General features: G+C 42.4%; 1 protein-coding gene and 1 long non-coding RNA gene across 3 annotated transcripts in view; one reads left to right on the top strand and one right to left on the bottom strand.

The window, feature by feature from the left end:
• Positions 1-16,659, top strand: part of SCNN1D (sodium channel epithelial 1 subunit delta) — a 103,556-nt gene that overhangs the window by 39,833 nt on the left and 47,064 nt on the right. The gene's annotated exons all lie outside the window — the stretch shown is intronic.
• Positions 1-16,659, bottom strand: part of LOC134966364 (uncharacterized) — a 38,826-nt gene that overhangs the window by 9,805 nt on the left and 12,362 nt on the right. For both annotated transcript variants that reach the window (XR_010188630.1, XR_010188631.1), the window contains exon 2: positions 1,967-2,039. This is a non-coding gene — a long non-coding RNA (uncharacterized LOC134966364). The remainder of the gene's footprint in view (positions 1-1,966; positions 2,040-16,659) is intronic.

Below are 16,659 nucleotides of genomic sequence, written 5' to 3'. Positions count from 1 at the left end.
TTCGTTGCTCTTGTCTTTCTCTTTCTCTGTTGTTGTATTATTATTCTTGTTTTTTGTGCAATAGTGTGCAGATTCTTTATATTATATTTTGGGTCTGGATTTTTGACAATATGTACTACTGTTGCTGTGATGCTGTATTGACATGGTCTCCTACACTGTTTATTTTTTTATCTACGGCGCCAGTGGTAGTTTTTGATGTTATGACTTACCCTCTGCTGCATATTCTGTACTTTGCACATATATTTAATCTGCACATTGTACTGCATTGTTCTTTCTATGTCTCTATGAGAAAAACCTAATACACATATTTAAAAAAAATAATAATGTTGTATTTTAATATTTTTATGTGTGCCAACAGACAGACATTCTTTTCCTCTTTTTTTCTTTGTTTGTTTTAAGAGAGGAAAGCACCTGTGCAGTTTCCGTGCATGTGTAAGACTCCAGGTACATGGCAGCCTTGCCACGTTCCTGCAGACTTCTCTATTGTGCATGCGCAAATCACCAGGAAAATCGGCTGCTGTACCATTATCCCAGTGATTTCTACATTTCTGCAACCACAGCCAAAATGGGACTTTAGACAGGTAAGTATAATTATGGGTACCAGGTGTGTGGTATGGGTCCCCCTGGACCCAGTGGCCTATGTGCACCGTACAGCCTGCACCCATTATAGATACAAAGCACGGTACCACATCCCTGCACACAAAACCTTATTAATTAGTACAACACTAAAACACATTAAGATAAATTATTACTATCTTCACAGTTCTCTCCATTCCCTATATAAGCAACATGAAGTGCTACATTTCCCTGCACCAGTTGTCTCTCAGTTTCCGTGTTTCTCACAAGATAAGTTAAAGGAAAGCTTATTCTTTCTATACAAGTAAAAATACAACAGAGAATATGAGGTAATTCAATAAAAAAATATAAATAATAGTATTTTTTCCATTACACAGGTATTTGTCTTTTGTGCTACTTCTCAGAGCTGTGACTCAGACTATTGTTGCTGAGATTACAGTTAAAGTTTTTTATTAAAAACATTTTCCTCATTGAATGTGTTATTGGAAACCAGGAACACCGTACATACCTGTATTTATTGTCTGTGATGTTTCATATGACAGTAAAGTCCTTTATGTAACAGGTTACTGGAACTGGTATCATGTGACATATTCAGCTCAGTAAACATAATACAGGTTGAGTATCCCTTATCCAAAATGCTTGGGACCAGAGGTATTTTGGATATCGGATTTTTCCGTATTTTGGAATAACTGCATACCATAATGAGATATCATGGTGATGGGACCTAAATCTAAGCACAGAATGCATTTATGTTACATATACACCTTATACACACAGCCTGAAGGTAATTATAGCCAATATTTTTTATAACTTTGTGCATTAAACAAAGTGTGTGTACATTCACACAATTCATTTATGTTTCATATACACCTTATACACACAGCCTGAAGGTCATTTAATACAATATTTTGAATAACTGTGTGTATTAAACAAAGTTTGTGTACATTGAGCCATCAAAAAACAAAGTTTTCACTATCTCACTCTCACTTAAAAAAGTCCGTATTTCGGAATATTCTGTATTTTGCAATATTTGGATATGGGATACTCAACCTGTACACATAAGCTGAGATAATGGAAAATAGCTATACAATATACATAAACTCAGGAAAGCACCATCATGCTGCATTGTGTTGTGAACATCAGATTTGTGCAGATATGGGGAGGGATAGTGATCTCTTTGAGGCTGTGCTCACGGTTATCATTATTATTATTATTAACATTTATATATATAGCGTCAGTATATTCCATTGCGCTTTACCATTGGTAACAAACAGTAATAAAACAAGACTGGGTAATAACAGACAGACAGAGAGGTAAGAGGTCCTTGCTTACAAGCTTTCACTCTATGGGGAAATAGGCATTGATACACAAGGATAGGTTCTACTGCTACCTATTGTATATGGTCCAGCCTGACTGCAGAGGTTTTCAGTGGGCCGTATGATCTGGTCGGCAGCAATGTTGGCCTGGAGTCAGGAGGATGCAACAGAAAAGAAAGAGAAAATATGCAACGTTATGTATAGACCAGAGGTTCCCAAACTCGGTCCTCAAGGCACCCCAACGGTTCTGGTTTTAAATGTATCCATGCTTGGCCACAGGTGACTTAATTAGCACCCTAGACAATTTGATTTAACTATCTGTGCTGAGCCATGGATATAGCTAAAACCTGGACTGTTGGGGTGCCTTGAGGACCGCGTTTGGGAACCTATGTTATAGACTGTAGATAGAGGATGTAATTGGGTAGGATAGCTTATGGAGGTTATGTGAGTGGTTCTCACGGTTACATATTAAAATCTTAATGCACTGCATCTGATGACTGCACACCGTGGTGGTAGCCATTTTCTTGATTGAACCAATCTTCATGAGCATGCAGACTGACGATTCTCTAGGAGCTAGTGAGTGACACCACCGAGGCAGAAGGTAAAAAACTATCTTGCAAAATACTTGAATTGCCCGAGTGAATATTGGTTCAGTCCATAACATCTCACCATTTACTCATATTTACTAAACTTTGGAGATATCCATTTACTAAATCATTTCTTTTTAAAGTCACATAAGCTAGAACTATAGGTGCATATAGACGATGAGATGTTAACCAACAATTGGATTTTTTTAGACCTGATTGCAAATGAAAGCATATGCTGACACAAATTAAGTGACTTCAATTTAGAAACTCCACCAGCACTAATTTTGCCCACTGAGATCTGGCACATGGGGCTGGATGTAATGAAGTCCAAGTTGGGCAGTGGTGTGGGTTCCCAGCTGAACTCAGACTTCAAAGCTGCAATCATGCAGGCATGGTTTTGCCTTGTAAATGACTGTGCCTTTAAAAAAAAACCTCTGAGTTCAGCTAGGAACCTGCACCTCCAGCTAATTTGGCATTCATTACATCTGGTCCAAGACCTGTCTGGTTTAGCCACATATTTGAAAAAATAGGAGAAGGATCCGGTCAATCACCTGGATCTTCATGTGTAAGGATTGTGAATGCTGATTATTTTACAGGACAGAAAGCTATACCTTAATACACTTAAATTCGAGCCACTGCGGCCACTGTATGTAATCCTTACCCTACGTACTTTTTACACAGTTAGCGTACAAAGACCCGTACCAATGCCGCGACGGACGTACAAAGTACACACAATGCATACACACACACACCGACACGCTGAGAGCACAATGCAGCTACACGTGTGGTAGAATTACACCTTAAACCTTAGCAGGAAATGGGACACGACACCAAATTGTATTTCAAAACTATGTTGGGGTCCAACCCACCAACAGTTATCTTTACTAGCAGGGGGTTACAACAATAATACAATACAATAAGAGAAAAAGGCTACAGTCAATGGTACATACGTTTGTTCGCCTGTGCTTCCCGGTCCGGTCCTCAATCATCAAGGTAGATGATCTTCAGAGATTGTGTGTGACCGGGTCTGCAGCTGGCTTTTTATACATTTGGTCAAAACACAATACAATAGACACTGTATGATCTTTTTCCATTGGTTCGGGTTGGGACATATCCTGTGCACCGGGGATCATTGGTCAGCTCAAGCGGTGGGCGATGGCTAAGACTTGAGATGTGATTTCTGTTGTTTGCATCTGAGTTCCTGCATCTGAGTTCCCGCCCCATGACCAGTTAAACCCATCATACATAAATCTGGTATTATTAATAACTTGTTGTTGCAATATGTGACAATATTCTTATACCCACCAGATTACTATTTATGTGACTCTGAACAATATGATCCCACACATGATTTTCCATTTCCATCCTCAAGATATACATATATCCATATATATATATATATATATATATATATATATATATATACATACATACACATGCATATTCCTGTTATCACAATTTGTTAGGGAACATATACATATATATATATATATATATATATATACACACACATTTTCAGACCATGAATGTTATTACCTTAGATATCTAAATGTCTGGTATGTAATTTGTCAGCTATTGCTAATTGAGTTCTCTCCAGTTAAACTAGGTTCCTGGATATTGTTTTTTTGTTTGTCCTATCTTCAGATAAGACAATGACAATCCAGTATTTATTGTCTTCGACAGATACTGGCAAACTCTAGAACAATGGGGGTAACCAAAGGTATTTTCCTTCTTCATAGGATTTCAAAGATTTGCGTAAACAAGGCAGTCTGGTACATTGTGCTAGAGTTTCTAGGAGGATAATTTATGTGTTAACTGTAACTAGCTACTAGAAGGATAAATCAGTGTGTGATTTATGCATTATATTGGTAAAAATAAGATTTTACTCACCGGTAAATCTAATTCTCGTAGTCCGTAGTGGATGCTGGGAACTCCGTAAGGACCATGGGGAATAGACGGGCTCCGCAGGAGACAGGGCACTCTAAGAAAGAATTAGGACTACTGGTGTGCACTGGCTCCTCCCTCTATGTCCCTCCTCCAGACCTCAGTTAAGGAAACTGTGCCCGGAAGAGCTGACAGTACAAGGAAAGGATTTTGGAATCCAGGGTAAGACTCATACCAGCCACACCAATCACACCGTATAACTTGTGATAACTTACACAGTTAACAGTATGAACAACAACAAAGCATCAGACAACCTGATGCAAACATAACATAACCCTTATTTAAGCAATAACTATATACAAGTATTGCAGAAGAAGTCCGCACTTGGGACGGGCGCCCAGCATCCACTATGGACTACGAGAAATAGATTTACTGGTGAGTAAAATCTTATTTTCTCTAACGTCCTAGTGGATGCTGGGGACTCCGTAAGGACCATGGGGATTATACCAAAGCTCCCAAATGGGCGGGAGAGTGCGGATGACTCTGCAGCACCGAATGAGCAAACACAAGGTCCTCCTCAGCCACGGTATCAAACTTGTAGAATTTTGCAAACGTGTTTGAACCCGACCAAGTAGCTGCTCGGCAAAGCTGTAATGCCGAGACCCCTCGGGCATCCGCCCAAGAAGAGCCCACCTTCCTTGTGGAATGGGCTTTTACTGATTTAGGATGCGGAAATCCAGCCGCAGAATGAGCCTGCTGAATCGTGTTACAGATCCAGCGAGCAATAGTTTGCTTTGAAGCAGGAGCACCCAGCTTGTTGGATGCATACAGGATAAACAGCGAGTCAGTTTTCCTGACTCCAGCCGTTCTGGCTACATAAATCTTCAAAGCCATGACTACATCTAGTAACTTGGAATCCTCCAAGTCCCGAGTAGCCGCAGGCACCACAATAGGTTGGTTCAAATGAAAAGATGACACCACCTTCGGCAGAAATTGCGGACGAGTCCGTAATTCTGCCCTGTCCATATGGAAAACCAGATAGGGGCTTTTACATGACAAAGCCGCCAACTCTGACACACGCCTAGCCGAAGCTAAGGCCAATAGCATGACCACTTTCCACGTGAGATACTTTAACTCTACGGTCTTAAGTGGGTCAAACCAGTGAGATTTCAGGAAACTCAACACCACGTTAAGATCCCAAGGTGCCACTGGTGGCACAAAAGGGGGCTGAATATGCAGCACTCCCTTTACAAACGTCTGAACCTCAGGAAGAGAAGCCAGTTCCTTTTGAAAGAAAATGGATAGGGCCGAAATCTGGACCTTTATGGACCCTAATTTTAAGCCCATAGTCACTCCCGACTGTAGGAAGTGAAGGAAACGGCCCAGCTGGAATTCCTCTGTAGGGGCCTTCCTGGCCTCACACCAAGCAACATATTTTCTCCATATACGGTGATAATGTTTTGCTGTCACGTCCTTCCTAGCCTTTATCAGCGTAGGAATAACTTCATCCGGAACGCCTTTCTCCGCTAGGATCCGGCGTTCAACTGCTATGCCGTCAAACGCAGCCGCGGTAAGTCTTACGATTCTCAGCACCTTGGGTATGAGAGGAAGAGGAGGAAACACATAAACCGACTGGAACACCCACGGTGTCACTAGTGCGTCCACAGCTATCGCCTGAGGGTCTCTTGACCTGGCGCAATACCTTTGTAGCTTTTTGTTGAGGCGGGATGCCATCATGTCCACCTGTGGCAGTTCCCACCGACTTGCAATCTGCGCAAAGACTTCTTGATGAAGTCCCCACTCTCCCGGGTGGAGGTCGTGCCTGCTGAGGAAGTCTGCTTCCCAGTTGTCCACTCCCGGAATGAACACTGCTGACAGTGCTTGCACGTGATTCTCCGCCCAGCGAAGAATTCTGGTGGCTTCTGCCATCGCCACCCTGCTTCTTGTGCCGCCCTGGTGGTTTACATGAGCCACTGCGGTGATGTTGTCTGACTGAATCAGCACCGGTTGGTTGCGAATCAGAGGCTCCGCTTAACTCAGGGCGTTGTATATGGCCCTTAGTTCCAGGATATTGATGTGCAGATAAGTCTCCTGACTTGACCAAAGCCCCTGTAAGTTTCTTTCCTGAGTGACTGCCCCCCACCCTCGGAGGCTTGCATCCGTGGTCACCAGGACCCAGTCCTGTATAGCGAAACCTGCGGCCCTCGAGAAGGTGAGCACTCTGCAGCCACCACAGAAGAGACACCCTGGCCCTGGGGGATAGGGTGATCAGCCGATGCATCTGAAGATGCGATCCGGACCACTTGTCCAACAGATTGCACTGAAAGGTCCTCGCATGGAACCTGCCGAAGGGAATGGCCTCGTATGACGCCACCATCTTTCCCAGGACTCGCGTGCATTGATGCACCGACACCTGTTTTGGTTTTAAGAGGTCTCTGACCAGAGTCACGAGCTCCTGGGCCTTCTCCTCTGGGAGAAACACCTTCTTCTGGTCTGTGTCCAGAATCATGCCCAGGAAGGGCAGTCTCGTCGTAGGAATCAGCTGCGACTTTGGAATATTCAGAATCCAGCCGTGCTGTTGTAACACCTCCCGAGAGTGTGCTACGCTGATCAGCAACTGCTCTCTGGACCTCGCCTTTATGAGGAGATCATCCAAGTATGGGATAATTGTAACCCCTTGCTTTCGCAGAAGCACCATCATTTCTGCCATTACCTTGGTAAATATTCTCAGTGCCGTGGACAGACCAAACGGCAACGTCTGGAATTGAGGTACTTGGGAGCACACCCAACATTCTGTCTGGTTTAAGACCTTACCCACTAATGAGTGGTAATCACTCAACAGATGTCGGTCCAGGTCGATATTAAAGTTGGACTGACATCTCTGAATGCACCCATCTTCGACTATGTTCTCGCAATATCTACAAATTCAATATTCATCAGACAATAGCCCCTCACATTGCCTCCGATCTCCATGACTACCAGAGCACTTACTGATACCAGCCTTTACTCGAGTGATGTGCTGCTCCTGAGATCCTACAAATTCGTATTCGCCATCAGAACCCATTCCAGATCCTTGCTCGACCTCTCTGGGACCCTCACCAAAACAAATTGTCCTGAGCAAAAACAGTATTACTAGCAGAACCCGAAACGCAGTCTCTTGTGATAGATCCATTTCGTTAGGGGAAAGGAGGAAAATAAGGAAGAGAAAGAAAGGAAAATGCAGGGGGGGTGAAAAAAGAAAATGGTGCGACAACCGTCCTTGATCTTGTTGCTCTCCACGCTCAGGTGCTGTTCAACAGTCCTGCCTCTCAGCTTTCCCGGAATAGACTCTCTAGTGATATGAGGTTCTCTTCGCCTTGCTCTTTGTCACGAGTTTTCTCCGGGTCAGCGACCTTCTTGCAGTGGGACGAGTGGACCCAAGTCTCTCTTTCGGCGACCTTTAATGCTGTTGTGCTAGTTAACAAGACTTGGTACGGTCCTTCCCACCTGTCTATGAGGCAACCTGAGCGTAGAAAATTTTGTATCATCACATAATCCCCAGGTTCAATGTCATGACAATTACTGTTCGGTAGGTCAGGAATCACCAGCTTTAGATTTCTTTGTTGATTTCTCAGCTGCTGGCTCATCCTAACCAAATATTTCAGTTATTTCATTATTGCATTTCAAATCATCCTGGGGGTCTATCATTACATGTGGTTGTCGACCAAAAAGAACTTCAAAGGGTGATAAGTTAAGCGGTGACCTGGGAGTGTTTCTGATGCTGTACAACACTAGTGGCAAAGCTTCTGGCCACAGCAATCCAGTTTCAGCCATCACTTTGCTCAGCTTGTTCTTAATAGTGCTGTTCATTCTCTCCACCTTTGCACTCGCCTGTGGCCGGTACGGAGTATGCAGCTTGCTATTAATTCCCATCAGTTTGCACATGACCTGAAAGACTTCACCTGTAAAATGGGTACCCCTATCACTTTCAATCTTTCTAGGGATACCATATCTGCACACAAATTCCTGCACAATTTTCTTTGCAGTGAACGTGGCAGTATTTGTGGCAGCAGGGAACGCTTCTACCCAGTTGGAAAACACATCAATACATACTAACACATATTTCAAATTCCTACAGGGTGGTAACTATATGAAGTCGATTTGTATTACCTGAAAAGGTCCGTCTGTAGGAGGGATATGGGATGGCTCCGTTGGTATTGCCTTACCAATATTCTTCCTCAAGCAAGTAAGACATGTCATTGCTCTCTTATCTGCATGAGAAGAGAATCCTGGCACACTCCAGTAGGCTCTTACCAGCTTGCACATAACCTCTTTGCCCTAGGTGAGTCAGACCATATGCCACCTCAGCTAGGTTTGAAAGATATGCTCTGGGGCCCACTGGCTTACCTTGTCCATCTCTCCAGAGTCCTGGGGACTCTTAACCATACCCCTTCGACTTCCGGAACTCCTTTTCCTGTAGGGAACACAATTTTTTTCCATTCCAATTTACTGTCATGTGTTATCAGTTGTGTGAAGTAAACCGTCTCTGGATAAGAGAAGAGAGGGGAATAATAATAAAAAATAAAAATGTCAGGTTTGGCATTCACCAACAGGCTGTCACACCATCATGCATATTGGTGTCTGTACACAGTCTCCCTTCACCAGTATTCTCATTCTCTACCCTTTGTGCATGACCAGGCACACTGCAGTAATACTGGTGTCCTTGTGTTGGTGAGATATACTGGATTTGGGCAGAACTCTGAAGGACCGAGCAGGCATGTGGCGTTTGAACTGTAATCGGGTCCATGTATTGTACCCCCCTGTCGGTGAACGTAAGATGAAGAGCAAACTTGTGAAGAAAGAGAAATCACATAGAAGTTAGTGACAGATAAGTTTGTAGAGATAAAGAGAATTTGACAACTGGATTGGGCACTATGAGGAATGACTTCTCTACTTGGTCTACTCCCCTTAAAACTTGTGCATGCTGTGTCACTACTGGGACTATCCCAGCCATCAATCCAGTGTCCTGTCCATCCTAAGTTCATAGGGAACCCGGTACCTGTGAGATAATTTCCTCTACCTGTGATGGACATGCATCTAGAACAGTGAAATGTAACATTAGTCTTCGTGTTTGTCTAACATACTTTGTACTTCCTGAGCGAGAGCACATCATATGTATATTATCTTAACAAAGCTCCTGTTAAGTTTAATCAGGGGCCATTTCTGCTAGAGAAAGAAGCAAAAGTTTAGAGGCCCCATTTTAACCCCAGCAAGTTTTGTCAAAGGGTAATGGGGGTCATTCCGAGTTGTTCGCTCGCTAGCAGATTTTAGCAGCATTGCACACGCTAGGCCGCCGCCCTCTGGGAGTGTATCTTAGCTTAGCAGAATAGCAAATGAAAGATTAGCAGAATTGCGAATAGAAAATTCTTAGCAGTTTCTGAGTAGCTCGAGACTTACTCACAGATTGCGATCAGCTCAGGCCATTTAGTTCCTGGTTTGACGTCACAAACACGACCTGCGTTCGGCCAGCCACTCCCCCGTTTCACCAGACACTCCCGCGTTTTTTCCTGGCACGCCTGCGTTTTTCCGCACACTCCCAGAAAACAGTCAGTTTCCGCCCAGAAACACCCACTTCCTGTCAATCACACTCCGATCACTTCAACGATTAAATTTCTTCATTCGGACGTGAGTAAATCTACTAAGTTTTGTGCTAAAATACTTACCGCATATGCACTGCGTACCATGCGCATGCGCATTTTTGCCTTAATCGCTCCATTGCGAAAATCGGCAACAAGCGAACAACTCGGAATGACCCCAATGTTGCATATATTCCATTCTTCCCATTAGCCGAATCTGTGTTTTCTATATGGCTAGTGATTCCTTACTATATGTCCCTTGGTCCCGTCTATGTGTTTAATAATGTGGCTTGTGTTTTCTGTCTAGGGGGTCTATATTGACTATGTGTCCTACTACTCCTACAATCTCTGGCAAAATGTCCTTCCTTCCTACAAGTGTAACATATTATTGACCTTGACTTACCATTAGGGGTCTGAGGTTTAGGCAGATGGGTCTTTCCTGTATATTCCTGTATACTTACCGTCCTCACCCTCTCCTCCTTGTGTTCTCTACATATAGCGATATTCTTGTAATGTTCCATAACGCACTCTATGAGACTATCTACTGTGACCTCCCTCCAATTAGGCAAAGATGTTTGCACCCTGGCCCTCATTCCGAGTTGTTCGCTCGGTAAATTTTTTCGCATCGCAGCGATTTTCCGCTTAGTGCGCATGCGCAATGTCTGCAGTGCGACTGCGCCAAGTAAATTTGCTATGCAGTTAGGAATTTTACTCACGGTTTTTTCTTCGTTCTGGTGATCGTAATGTGATTGACAGGAAGTGGGTGTTTCTGGGCGGAAACTGGCCGTTTTATGGGAGTGTGTGAAAAAACGCTACAGTTTCAGGGAAAAACGCGGGAGTGGCTGGAGAAACGGAGGAGTGTCTGGGCGAACGCTGGGTGTGTTTGTGACGTCAAACCAGGAACGACAAGCACTGAACTGATCGCAGATGCCGAGTAAGTTTGAAGCTACTCAGAAACTGCTAAGAGGTGTGTAATCGCAATTCTGCTAATCTTTCGTTCGCAATTTTAAGAAGCTAAGATTCACTCCCAGTAGGCGGCGGCTTAGCGTGTGTAAAGCTGCTAAAAGCAGCTTGCGAGCGAACAACTCGGAATGAGGGCCCCTGTCCCTTAATGCCTTATTGAGCCTGTCCATTAGCACAGAGACAGCCACCTCCCTGTAATTCTCATTGTTCCCTATATCCAATACCCCAGTTTATCTAGCCATTATTTGCAAAACCCTATGGAAATATTCAGATGTCATTTAATTTTCTCTCTGTTTTATGGAGAAAATTTTGCTCCACTTACCAGCAGTGGGGAAATACAATCCTAGTTGTATGTTAATTCGTTCCACGTTCTCCTGATTGTGTTCGTCAGTCATAGGACTATCCAACTCTAATTTACAATCTGTTATACATTTGTGGGTGTCAATATTAGGGGGTAGGCACGCTTTCAAAAGTATCCGCCAATCTTTGTTTGCAGGTTCATGGGCATTACCCAAAGCCTTTATATACTTCTGACATCTGGCTAAATGCTTCTGGGGATCGGGGAATTCTGAAATGATTGACCGCAGCTCTGATCTGGTCCACGGGCAATACATTGCATTATTCCTGGTGAGGGTTACTCCCTGACTATCGAGTCTCCTATTGGGAGTTACTATTTCCAAGATAGGATGTAACCCAACCATTCCATTCGTGGTCTGCTCACTGTGAGCTGTTAATGTCTCTGTGTAATGAACAGTCTCACACTTACTGATGTCTGTGATTTCACCAGTCCTTTCAGTGGGGGATACTGTTACTGCTCTTACTGTTTGGACAGGGCCCACCTGAATTTCCTGTAAGGCGACTGCCTGGATAAGGGCTGAGAGGGGGATGGATGCATCATTTTCCTCTGACCCATGACCTTGGAGAGAGTTCAAAACAGGATACAACTTGCAAGGGTTAAGGTTAACACATTGATTCTGCATTTTTCTATCATTTACAGATATACCATTGATTGTAGCCACTTTCTCCCCTTTAACCTGTGTCGGTAACGGTGTGTCCGTGCCCACACTCCTGCTATGTTTGGAATTTGCTGTGAGAGCCAATTCCCTCTGCACATTCCCCTCTTGCTGCCACAAGTTTAAACAATCATTATGTCTGATCCTTTGTTTCCTAGATTTTATCAGACATATTCTAATCTTCACGTTCTGCAGTACCTCTGGCTCAAAGCTGCCCATCCTAGGGAATGATGCCCTATCTTCCGCAGTCATACGTACCCATTCAGAACAAAAAGTCTCCACGTGTGGACCATATTTCCCACACATAATAAACCTCGCTGACCCCTTGGGCCGTGGCTCTTCAACCTGAACCCTGGCTACCATATGTCCACCGCTTGTGCAATTGGATCCCATCGCGGACTGTTTCCTTTTACGTAATCCCCAATGCACGACACGAATAGATGGTGAAAGTTCTTAGAGCGCTTTCACCCACTCCTTCTCCACTGATGTACCACGACTTACTCCAATAGTGACCACCGCGTACCCAGTGAGGTCCCTAACTGGTTTCTATTTACTGGAAGTGTTAGGAGTGACTTACCTTTTCCAGCTAATATCCACCGTTGGAGATTTTCCTGAGAGAGACCAGCGAAAACTCCCTATGCACTTATACACAAATCACGCTTGCGTATGCTTTTCACGGCGCTAATGACACCGCGGTTTTTTGCAAAAAGTTCACACAAGGGTATCAAGTTGCGTCACGTATCGTACCCACAAGCGCGCGGTCCAATCGCACAGCATATAGGTACTTGTTACCTATCCGCTCTACGACCACTGGAGTCGAATATACAAGCAGCGATCCTCAGCCGGAGCGTAACAAAAAACCTTTACTTCAATACTACACAATGCACAATTCCCTATTACGCTCCTCTGCAAATCTCCTCATGATTTGCGTACTTTACTATCTATACTAACGTGAGTCAGCCGCCTCACGCCGCCAAGCCTCCACTTACTTGGTGTACCACCGACGGGATCCCGAATTCACAGGGTTCAAATACACTCACTCTTACTTTAGCTCACACAAATACACAGTGTTTTTCTCTACAGAAAATTTCCACTCTTTCTGATCGGCAGCTTTACCCCAGAGGCAGTACAGTTTAGACAAACGTCTTATACTAATCTGCTTTTGAAATCGGATAGTACTGTGCTATTTGTATTTAAGGTATACTACCCCTCCTTTAATTGAACAACTATCGTGTGATTTGTACTTAGCGTCCACACTCCTACGCAACCTTGCATAAACACGCGATCATGCGTGACCTTTACGCCGCGTGCGCGCTCATGTACTTTGTCCGGGCCACGTGTACAAAACGTGTGTCCACAATAAAACAAATCACACAATCTCTATAAATGTGAGCAATACAAACTATAATCGTTCACAAACACAACCCACATGTGTTCTGTGTAACCCTTTACAACCAGGCCAGAACTGCATTTTGTGTTTTTATAATTACTCCCTTAACACACTAATTCAAATGTATCTATATAGCAGCCAAATGTATCCGATTTCACACAGATCTAAACTGATCTAAAAATCTATACCTTGTGGCAACAATATGTGAGAGGGTATGCAAAGTATCGGTACCCTTTGTGTATGCTTTTGGCGCCAAAAAAAATTACACAGATTTTTAAATAGCTTTTTTTCTGTTTACCTCCAGATTCTATCAGCACCTCTGCAGACTAGACAGAGCAGATGCAATCTAACAGCACACAAATAGGGTTTTAAAACATCCAGCAACCAGAAAAAGGTTTAACGTAAAGATGTATTTCCACCCTTTTCTGATAGATTAAAGTCTGCTATGATTGCTAGCCCTTGAGTGTGTGAAAAATCGGATCGAGCCCCCAATTGTGAATGCTGATTATTTTACAGGACAGAAAGCTATACCTTAATACACTTAATTTGAGCCGTTGCGGCCACTGTATGTAATCCTTACCTTACATACTTTTTACAGTTAGCGTACAAAGACCCATACCGTGTACGCACTTTTCGTACCAACGCCACAACAGACATACAAAGTACATGCAATGCATACACACACACACACACACACACACACACCGACACGCTGAGAGCACAATGCAGCTACACGTGTGGTAGAATTACACCTTAAACCTTAGCAGGAAATGGGACACGACACCAAATTGTATTTCAAAACTATGTTGGGGTCCAACCCACCAACAGTTATCTTTACTAGCAGGGGGTTACAACAATAATACAATACAATAAGAGAAAAAGGCTACAGTCAATGGTACATACGTTTGTTCGCCTGTGCTTCACGGTTCGGTCCTCAATCATCAAGGTAGATAATCTTCAGAGATTGTGTGTGACCGGGCCTGCAGCTGGCTTTTTATACATTTGGTCAAAACACAATACAATAGACACTGTATGCTCTTCTTCCATTGGTTCGGGGGTGGGACATATCCTGTGCACCAGGGATCATCGGTCAGCTCAAGTGGTGGGCGATGGCTAAGACTTGAGATGTGATTTCTGTTGTTTGCATCCGAGTTCCCGCCCCATGGTCAGTTAAACCTATCACATTAATCATACATAAATCTGGTATTATTAATAACTTATTGTTGCAATATGTGACAATATTCTTATACCCACCAGATTACTATTTATGTGACTCTGAACAATATGATCCCACACATGATATGATTTTCCATTTCCATCCTCAAGATATACACATATATATATATATATATATATATATATATATATATATATACACACACACACACACACATACACATACATATTCCTGTTATTACAATTTATTAGGGAACATATATGTGTGTTAATGTGTTTGTAATGTTATTTACGCTGATGTGATTGTATTTTCAATTGATTATGTATATTGTATTAATTGTGCGGCTCAGCTATAAATAGTGTGCCGTAATGGTGCTAGCCACACCCCCTGACGAAGTCCCGTGACGAAACGCGTTGGGCGTGACCAGCAGGACTTGTGACGTGGATCCACTGCCTAGACGAGCGGCGTGTGAGGTCCGTGTATTGTCCGTGCGGCTGGATATCCAGAGTGGCTTGTCGGTATTCCTGAAGCAACGTAATTCATCGGTGTATGCCATCCGGAGGCTACACGAGCTGTCTACATTGCGCTGGTTACCTCTTACTTTCAATGTATGTGAGCGAATACTTTTTCAGTAAAGCACTTTTGATTATTACACTCACCATTGCGCCCTCCATTGTTTTCTCTTTTATATATATATATATATATATATATATACATATATATATATATATATATATATACATACACACACATACATATTCCTGTTATTACAATTTATTAGGGAACATATATATATATATATATATATATATACATATATATATACACACACATACACATACATATTCCTGTTATTAAAATTTGTTAGGGAACATATATATATATATATATATACACACACACACATTTCCAAGAGTTCAGACCATGAATGTTATTACCTTAGATATCTAAATGTCTGGTATATAATTTATCAGCTATTGCTAATTGAGTTCTCTCCAGTTAAACTAGGTTCCTGGATATTGTCTTTTTGTTTGTCCTGTCTTCAGATAAGACAATGACAATCCAGTATTTATTGTCTTCAACAGATACTGGACAACTCTAGAACAATGGGGGTATTTTCCTTCTTCATAGGATTTCAAAGCTTTGCGTAAACAAGGCAGTCTGGTACATTGTGCTAGAGTTTCTAGGAGGATAATTTATGTGTGAACTGTAACTAGCTACTAGAAGGATAAATCAGTGTGTGATTTATGCATTATATGGGTACAATATTGAATATGGCTTGTGATGGCTTTTCCGTGTGAATGCGTATGCTACCGTATTCACTCATACCATGTGCTAACACGCAATACTGCGTGAGCAGTCATACGTAGCTTGCGTGTATGTGTACGCACGGCAGAACAAGTACACGTACGGAGGCCATCTGTGTGGAGTTTGTCCGTGATGTGTGTACCGTAATATTTTCCAACTTCGACAGGATACTTTTACAGGTTGAGTATCCCTTACCCAAAATTTAAAATCCCACATTTTTGGGTCCCCTACTGAGATAATGACATATATACTAGTATATATTATGTGTATATATAGATATATTATATAGATATAAAATATGATATACATATATATGTCATTATCTCAGGTAGGGGAACCAAAAATGTGTGATTTTTAATTATGGATAAGGAATACTTAACCTACACTACATGCAACAACAAATGCCACAGAAGTACACATGGGGGGAATGTAATAGGGTGTGAGAATCAGAAAGTGAGGGATTTTGTGAGCGTTCTCTGTTTTTTTTTAAAGTGGCAATCATTTACATGGCAAAACCAGGTTGTAAATCATTGTCACTTTTAAAAAAAATGGAGAACTCTCCCAAAATCTCTCACTTCCTGATTTTCACACCCTATTACATTCCCCCTTGGTGTTTCTGCTATATTTTTCCTGAAGGCTTAATTGTACTACTCTGTGGAGAAATGTATCTGGAGAAATGTACGGTGTAAATTCCATCCAAAAGAAGCTTCATTTGGAAGAGAGGGACTGGGAGATCCTAATAAAAACAGTGATAATTCCTAAAAAATAAAAAAAATAGGATTGTGAGATTTACTGATTCAGTAATTGTATGCTATTTTTACTATAATATC

The sequence above is a fragment of the Pseudophryne corroboree genome, chromosome 10 (genome assembly GCF_028390025.1).
Source record: "Pseudophryne corroboree isolate aPseCor3 chromosome 10, aPseCor3.hap2, whole genome shotgun sequence".
NCBI classification, from domain to species: Eukaryota; Metazoa; Chordata; class Amphibia; order Anura; family Myobatrachidae; genus Pseudophryne; species Pseudophryne corroboree.
This window is presented reverse-complemented; position numbering and strand designations above follow the sequence as displayed.